This window comes from Schistocerca cancellata, chromosome 11 (genome assembly GCF_023864275.1).
Source record: "Schistocerca cancellata isolate TAMUIC-IGC-003103 chromosome 11, iqSchCanc2.1, whole genome shotgun sequence".
Taxonomy (NCBI): domain Eukaryota; kingdom Metazoa; phylum Arthropoda; class Insecta; order Orthoptera; family Acrididae; genus Schistocerca; species Schistocerca cancellata.
Window position 1 is genome coordinate 171,691,019 of NC_064636.1, and position 9,701 is coordinate 171,700,719.

Consider the following 9,701-nt stretch of genomic DNA (forward strand, 5'->3'; position numbering starts at 1 on the left):
CCCTTCCCTCCCTTTACCTAGAAAAAAATGGCGAAAATTCTAATTTTTGTGGGAAATGTAAAATTTCGAGGTAAATTCGGATTTTGGCGGTAAATTCAAAAGTTAATTACAATACATTACAGAGGAGGTAATAATAATTAATAATAATGTATTCTTTATAGAAACTGAATTTGCATATCATTTTGGAATACTAACACACTCTAATTAAGAGTTCACAATCCAGGATGGCCGATCCAGATCACTGGTGCAGCCGAATGTCCTTATTCTTATTGGTGGGAAATTCAAAAATTGGCAAGGAAATCCGAATTTTTTTCTTCTGGCTGTGAAGCATGCGAGTTGAGGATGAGATGCCACTGATCTTGCTCTAGACAATAGCTCTATCCTGTTTAGTGAATAACTGCAGGATGTAGAGAAGATATGTTCACTGTCAACCAAGCACTAGGGAGTTGCTCCAGCCATTCTAGCCAATAGCCCTACATGGGAAGGGTGGGTAACAATGATAGGACAGCAACCTATCACAATAGCCTGCTGTCGATTTACAAGCGAATAGCTGCTGGGAGGAACATGATGATGAGTAATAATATTAGAACAGCGATATGGTATTAGAACAGCGACCCACTGTCCCAAAGAGCCTATATAATTTTTCATTATTGTGATTTCATTGCCCTGCCCCATATGAGCAGGGAAGGGCTGTCAGCAGCACAATCCGCGCTTTTCAGCCGAGTGACATGACAACTAAAACAAGAATAAAATGCTACATATACAGGGTGAGTCACCTAACGTTACCACATCAAATACTGACAAACCGATTCCACAGACCGAACGTGAGGAGAGGGGCTAGTGTAATTGTTTAATACAAACGATACAAAAATGCACGGAAGTATGTTTTTTAACACAAACCTACGTTTTTTTAAATGGAACCACGTTAGTTTTGTTAGCACATCTGAACATATAAACAAATACGTAATCAGTGCCGTTTGTTGCATTGTAAAATGTTAATTACATCCGGAGATATTGTAACCTAAAGTTGACGCTTGAGTACCACTCCTCCGCTGTTCGATCGTGTGTATCGGAGAGCACCGAATTACGTAGGGATCCAAAGGGAACGGTGATGGACCTTAGGTACAGAAGAGACTGGAACAGCACATTACGTCCACATGCTAACACCTTTTTATTGGTCTTTTTCACTGACGCACATGTACATTACCATGAGGGGTGAGGTACACGTACATATGTGGTTTCCGTTTTCAATTACGGAGTGGAATAGTGTGTGTCCCGACATGTCAGGCCAATAGATGTTCAATGTGATGGCCATCATTTGCTGCACACAATTGCAATCTCTGGCGTAATGAATGTCGTACACACCGCAGTACATCTGGTGTAATGTCGCCGCAGGCTGCCACAATGGTTCAAATGGCTCTGAGCACTATGGGACTCAACTTCTGAGGTCATTAGTCCCCTAGAACTTAGAACTAGTTAAACCTAACTAACCTAAGGACATCACACACATCCATGCCCGAGGCAGGATTCGAACCTGCGACCGTAGCGGTCTCGCGGTTCCAGACTGCAGCGCCTTTAACCGCACGGCCACTTCGGCCTGCGCTGCCACAATACGTTGTTTCATATCCTCTGGGGCTGTAGGCCCATTACGGTACTCATTCTCCTTTAACGTACCCCACAGAAAGAAGTCCAGAGGTGTAAGATCAGGAGAACGAGCTGGCCAATTTATGCGTCCTCCACGTCCTATGAAACGCCCGTCGAACATCCTGTCAAGGGACAGCCTAGTGTTAATTGCGGAATGTACAGGTGCACCATCATGTTGAAACCACATACGTCGACGCGTTTCCAGTGGGACATTTTCGAGCAACGTTGGCAGATCATTCTGTAGAAACGCGATGTATGTTGCAGTGCTCTCCGATATACACGATCAAACAGCGGAGGAGTGGTACTCAAGCGTCAACTTTAGGTTACAATATCTCCGGATGTAATTAACATTTTAGAATGCAACAAACGGCACTGATTAAGTATTTGTTTATATGTTCAGATGTGCTAACAAAACTAATGTGGTTCCATTTAAAAAAACGTAGGTTTGTGTTAAACAACGTACTTCCGTGCATTTTTGTATCGTTTGTATTAAACAATTACACTAGCCCCTCTCCTCAAGTTCGGTCTGTGGAATCGGTTCGTCAGTATTTGATGTGGTTTACGAAATATATCCAGCGGTAACGTTAGGTGACTCACACCATATATAAGGCGATAAAAAGGGAGAACATAAAACAGAGTAAGGGGAGAAAATGGAGGTAAAAATACACTGACATGGATATATTCATGGGGAGACAATTAAAAATGTCACCATAAAATTAAAAAACACCGTTGATGATTCTTAAAACACAAAGAAGACACTGAATGCATATGCACAGGCTAAAAGTCGGCCACAGTATTAAAAACTCTCCAGGACAACACACTTAAAACCCATGTGGAGCGCACACGATGAAGAATAAAAATGCCAGGTGGGACCTACTGAGGGAGAGCTTGGAGAGTATGGAAAAAGAGGGGAGAGCAAGGGGCAGCAGGGGAGGCGGCAGGATGAAGAAAGTAGGGGTGTCAACGGGTACACTAAGAGGCAGGAGGCTGGTGGGGCAGGAGATGAAGAGGGAAGGCAAGGCAGGAGGAAGTGCAGAGACACTGAAAGGGAGCACAAGAGAGAGGGGGGAGTAGGAGGGGGAAGCCGCTCAGGAGAGGAGAGGGGCAGGAGAGGGAGCCCTGAGGAGGAGGCAGGAAGATGGGGTTAGAGTTGGTAGGAAGGGTAGATAGGGCGAAGCTCATAATCCGGGAGGGGTAGACGGTGGAAGTTGCGTTGGGAAAGGAGGGGGAGGGTGTGGAGATAGAGAGAGGGTGGCACAAAACGGTAAAGGCACGGAAACAGGTTGGGGGTGGAGAGGAAGGGAGACACAATGGGGGAGGGGGATCAATGCAGAGGACAACATATAGTGTGCGGATGTGTTCAAGGAAAAGGAGAAGGTGAGGGAAGGGGATAAGGTCGTAGAGGATGTGCATGGGGGACAGAAGGCGGATGCGGAAGGCGAGACAGAGTGCATGGCCCAGTGAGCCTATAAATCACTGCCTGTATATAAAGGACTCCTGTAGCGACGTCGTTGGGGAAGGAAACACATTTAACCTATTTACGAGTCGCAAGTCTTATCTTAGCCAACAGAAACATGGGAAATACATCGTACAAATTTTTAATGATTGTAATGCTCGTTACCTTACTTGAACACAGCATCTCAAGACGAAAAAGAAAACTGACAAGTGACCTTCAGTGGAGTTCAGCGCTATCTACCGTGTACATCGTGTGAATGAATAGTTGCCCACTTGGGATAGCCTTAAGCCACGTCTTCCTGTCGCTGATCCATTAGAATAACTGACAGCCATAGGAGAGCCAGTCCTGACTCGACTCTACCACCTGGTGAGCAAAATGTACGAGACAGGCGAAATCCCCTCAGACTTCAAGAAGAATATAATAATTCCAATCCCAAAGAAAGCAGATGTTGACAGATGTGAAAATTACAGAACTATCAATTCAATAAGTCACAACTGCAAAATACTAACTGGTAGAAGCCGACCTTGGGGAAGATCGGTTTGGATTCCGTAGAAATATTGGAACACGTGAGGCAATGGCAAGGAAAGCGTTTCTGAAGAAGAGAAATTTGTTAACATCGAGACAGATTTAAGTGTCAGGAAGTCGTTTTTGAAAGTATTCGTATGGAGTGTAGCCATATGGAATTGAAACATGGACGATAAATAGTTTGGACAGGAAGAGAATAGAAGCTTTCGAAATGTGGTGCTACAAAAGAATGCTGAAGATGAGATGGGTAGATCACATAACTTATGAGGGGGTATTGAATAGAATTGGGGAGAAGAGGAGTTTGTGGCACAACTTGACGAGAAGAAGAGACCGGTTGGTAGGACATGTTCTGGGGCATCAAGGGATCACAAATTTAGTATTGGAGGGTAGCGTGGAGGGTAAAAATCGTAGAGGGAGACCAAGAGATGAATACACTAAGCAGATTCAGAAGGATGTAGGTTGCAGTAGGTACTGGGAGATGAAGAAACTTGCACAGGATAGGGTAGCATGGAGAGCTGCATCAAACCAGTCTCAGGACTGAAGACCACAACAACAATAGGAACCAAACTTGCAACAACCAGAGGACCTCTACATCAAGTGTTTGGAGTTAACACTAATGACTAATTCATGCAATGAGTAACCTACAGAGATCATGTACTTGACACACTCGCCTAAAATATGCGAACCACAGCTATTTGAAATTACCGAAGACTCTCGTAGAATACGCTAGTGGGAAGTTACGTTGCATAAATCAATATTATCTGGAAGTTGTGTTAGCCTTTTGTAGACAAAGAATAACTCGCTCTGCAACATTTTACTGGTAGTCAGGCCAATGCATGCATATAGTGTGGCATACGTTGCTGTTTGGCAGCATCTTTGCAAGTCACATAATCTATATTCTTTGTATGTAATGGATAACACAACAAAAATAAGTCCTCGTCTTCGTAATAAGTGGTGGAATCTATCATAACTCACGTGGATTGATCTGGTGAAACAAGCGATTTATGGTTACGAATTAGGCCATGTGCCATTATAGGAAATGTATTACTCCTTTAAAAACTACACTTTCTTCGATTTTCCACCTAATTTACAATAGACTTAAAATGTAAAGTCCTTAACATCATAGGTAAGTCCATTGTCAGAAGATACTGTTACATGTCGAGACCCTAAATCCAGCATGTTAAAAATATAGGGAATCAATGGTAGGTACTAGTATGTGGTAGATTATCTTCCTTTAACCTTCAACACAGTATTTCATTTGAAATACTCTTGATCAGTCAATGTGCGACATTCTTATGCAATAATGATTTTATTTCTTTCTTTTATGGGAAACCCAGTAATTGTGATTTAATATGCTCCAGGGAAAACTTACTTATTACGTGCACTACAGTGACGTATGTTATCTCTCCATCCACTTTTGGTGTCGTGAACTACACCGCGTGTACTCTGGCCAAGTAATATAGTAGTATTTCTTAATTGTAGTTGCGCTTCTACTGCATCTACCACTATTCAGAGGTCTAGTCAAAATTAAAACAAGTTGTTCCCACAAGAGCTGGTGGTATTTGCCTGTATTACAAATGGTTAACGTCCAAGTGGACATAATTTTGATACAACCCCGCAGATATGAATAAATTTATGCATGGATCCATGGTTGTACCATTTTGCCATTAGTCCAATAGTGCTGGCACGTTATACTGAAGATTATGCTAGCCTCTTTTAACCTGGCTATCTGCTAAAAAATCCATGTAGAGTCATTGGTTCACATTCTCAGTAAATAAGGAGGAATAGGGACAACTTCTCAATGACATGGTTTCTTACACTACAGCTAATGCGTGACGAACAGTCATCCTCTACTTCTGGAGAAATTCTGTAGTCACATATCATTGCAGTTAGCTTCTTAACCTTCCTTGTTATTCCTGTCCCTGCTACCATGTCCCTGAATCAGTACTGTTAACCTTCTTCCATTAAGAAGGGACATGTCTGAGCTAATCTTGCCCATGTCACTCTCTTAGTACCATAGCATTCATAGTTCCGTTGCACTATTCCAGCCAATACTACAGAGTTTTCACTGCTACCTTGCTGCAGTGTCCGCTTTAGCTATTCCCCAGAGATTTACTGCATGGTATGTGCCGTCTCTCAATTGGATAGTTAACTAAGGAGCCAGTGTTATTTTCTAGAGGAATGATTTGGCACATCAGGTGTCTAACAGTAAGTGTTTGTGCAGTGACAGGACTGTCGCTAAGCACTTCGTCTTGGCCCCCACTAATTCTACCTATGATTTATTCACATCATCTTGGCTCATATATCTTGGCAAATGTAATATAGTCACTCCATTCATGTGGTTTACAAATTAGATAAATGCCCTGTTAATTATGGACTTACCACTCCCTAAGAGAACTATCTGGAACCTTGATCATTCTTTTAAGATATTCATATGGTATGTTTCAATTGCAACACCCACAAAGGTGATTCCATCTAGTTTAGAAATGCATCCTATGTGCGTCATAATCTGAAAGATAATAGCACTCCTATCTCTTACAACCACTTACATTTAATGTAAGGATGTAAGACCATTAAACAACGATATAGTGTGAGAAATGTGACATGCCTTGCTCGATGTACAGCCCTCCTGTTTATTCCATATCATTAACTGCTCAACAATTTGTGACAGGAACCAATGGGACTCGCTAGACAGGCAGTTAGTGTCTTTCAACATCTACCTCACGCTGATGAGACTGGAGGATGTTGTTTGGCCTTCTGGTTCCTCCAGGGGCGTCCTCCTAACATGGAGCGATTAGCGATCAAAGAGACCCTTGTCTAGTCATGTCACTTATTTCTGATTCGTCTTTGTACTATGGTCCATTCTACCATCTGCCATCTTGATGTCATACAAAAACATGCATAACCTACTTGCACACTGAGAACTACAGTACCTGAATTAGGGTTGTAGTGGCTCCACTCACTCACACCCAACACAAACATCTAGAAACACAATGTTCGCTCTTAGACAATTAATAGTGTGTCCCCTGAGTGCGTAACTATCTTTAATTCCTACACTACTGTGTTATTTTGACTTAATGTTTCACCTACCATTACACTGCTTTGAATACTATGTACACACAGGCAATAATGTTTCACATTGTTTCCAGTTTGAACACTGATCTATATTTTTGTAACAATGGAACCTCCATTTGATGCTTATGAACACTTGTCCTACATTACTGGACGCCATTGTGCAAGAAGGTACCTCAGACATTATCTACTTCCTCCATCGAATAAAATGAGGCATTCAGCGGTACAGAACCTCATTTCCCAAGCAGTTCCTGGCTGATGCACCTAGCATCACACCAATTTCAGCCTTGCTCACTGCTTCAAGAAGAAATATAATTAATGAAGTCTTTTACCAATGTGGCCACCACCAATACTCTAATTAAATACTCTACTAACCCACAATTTTGGGCATTTGTCCCTCCAGTAAAGTGTATTACCTGCCATTTAGGCTCTGCTATTTTGATGACGTACATGAAAACTCATCTGATGACCACAATTCCGTTTATGGAAAGATTTAGAATGCTTCATGCGAACTCTTCAACTGCTCTGTGCTTCGCCATCTGTCATTAACCAAAATATTTGTGTATCTGGATACATTACTGATACAGGTTAATTTTGTGATCCTTTCATTTCCACTGATACGTACCACATTTTGCATTCACACGTAGTACACTCTAAATAGCTATACCGTTGGACCCACCCCGGTGCCTTACACACCTAAAAAGTTAATGTACTACTTGCCAGCACTGCATCACTAAGAAAAACTTTAAATGCTTACCCTCTTTAAACTCACTTATCTCACGTATCTATAAGTGTTTCTGTTCATTTCACCTTCCTTTACCACCTTTAGCTTTGACATACTTTTATAGCAGCAGAATAAACTTCTATGGCTTCATGACACAAGTAGTGTATGCCAGGAGCACACTCACTTAGATTCCTACCACTCGTAGGTTCATTACACCTTGATAGGCTGATAAGATGACGAAAAACGTCTGATTCATCTAGCAACAAGCTCCTGCCCTTCCTTTTGCTTCTCTTTATGCTTAAATGTAAGTTTCAGTAATTGTAGTGCATGATGTCACCTCTTTTCCTGTTTTCCAATTCATATTGTCATGTCCTGCCATCTGTATTTATCACCTAATTTAATTAGGACTGGTATGGACCAGTTAGGTCCCTCAACAGTCACAAGACTACAGTCCTTTTCAAAAATTGACTATTGTGAACACGTTTTCAGTTCATTACATAGGCTATCCCGTGTGGTGCACAACATGCCAGTTTGCTTGAATCATCATGAGCCTAGAAAGTTGATTGTGATTCCCTTCCTAGTTCACCTATCTTTATTGCAACATCCGTTATATTTTAATTCATTATAATTATAAATGTAACGAATACTCTCAACTTTAATTTCGTTACAGACAATTGAAGCTGGTTTGGCCATTTCCCTAATAGCTAAGCCCTCTATTCTTTCCCATAGCTCACCAAGGAAGTTTTCACTAATGGGTAGGTCTACTGCCTCCTATTTTGACATCCTTGTCATAAATCTAACATCTCCATATTCATGCCAGTTTACATAATGGACACTTCCAGAATGTGGTTTCATTCTCACTAGATTTTCAGGAAAGTGGGGATAGAAACTCACATTTGGTTTCCTAACAAAGTATAGAATTAGCACAACTACAGTAAATCACACACCAAGCTATAACGTCTTCTGTTCTTTCTAACAGCATGCCAAAAACAATTGGCTGTGTATTCTGTCCTCTCAACATTCAACCCCACTTAACACAAACCATCACTATTTTTTCGAAAGAATAATAAACGCCAAACTTGTGAAAAGTTTCAAGACAACTAGCACCTGTGACAGGCTATAAATACTGCTGATCAATCATATTGACTGCAAAGCCATTGAACCTTGGTACCCTGTTGCAATTTCCTCTACACGAGTGCTAACTCTTGCAGCATGCGAGCAGAAACGACCGATGTGTACTACCATCTATGTCTTTTCACTCTGATTTAATCTTCCTTCACTGAACTACAGACAATGTTCATCTGTGAACAACCAGTCACAGTACCACTCCACAATGCTATGCACATTTGTTTAATGGAAGTGCAGCTGTGTTTGAAAACAAATTTGGTATCCCTGCTCAGACTGATGCTGATTGCTGTGATAAAGTTCCCGCGAGCTTCGTTTTTTGTTATGCAGTATAACGAAATCCTAGTATGCTGGCATGTGCAGCTCAGTCATACTGAAAACAACCTTTTGGCTCCCAAGTGACAAATTCACAATATAGCCACTGTGCTAATACTGCAATATTAGGAACTTAAAAACGCGATCCAGCGTGACTTAATACACAGGAAACTGTGCAAACTGACAGCTACTTTGGAAGTAACCAAAGCCTTACAGATCTTGTTGTGTAACACCCACACAACAGTTGCATGTTAACACCCTGCACACTACCATTCATCCAAGACTGCAACAGAGACTCAGCCCTAACTTAGTGCCCAATGAAAGCTTCCAGCAAACCATAACTAATACTTCATTTCATGCATCAGTACACATGGAAATGATGTACTCCATGTAGGTGTCAACCTTGCCATATTATTGCACTGCTGCTATTGTACAACTGTCATCACCTATAGATGTGTTAAATATACAGATATCCCTGTCTGTAACTTGCAACAGTTGCCAATTTGAGTGTTATCACCTTCTCTTTCCCTGTCACCTGTGTACCTAGTTATGAACGCCATGTTTGGCAAACGGACATCCTTTTTGTTTGCAAGGGGTGTCCATCAGATTATCATGTAGTTAGAGATTCAACTGTGCATTAACACTAATTATTACAAGCATCCTACCTTCTTACTCAGCACTAGTGTCGTTAAATGTGAAACTGAATTGATTTTAGAGGAAAATAAAGAATTCCCTTGCTCTCGCACTGTTGAGGCACACACACACACACACACACACACACACACACACACACACACACACACACACACACACACACATACACACATTCTACAAACCACT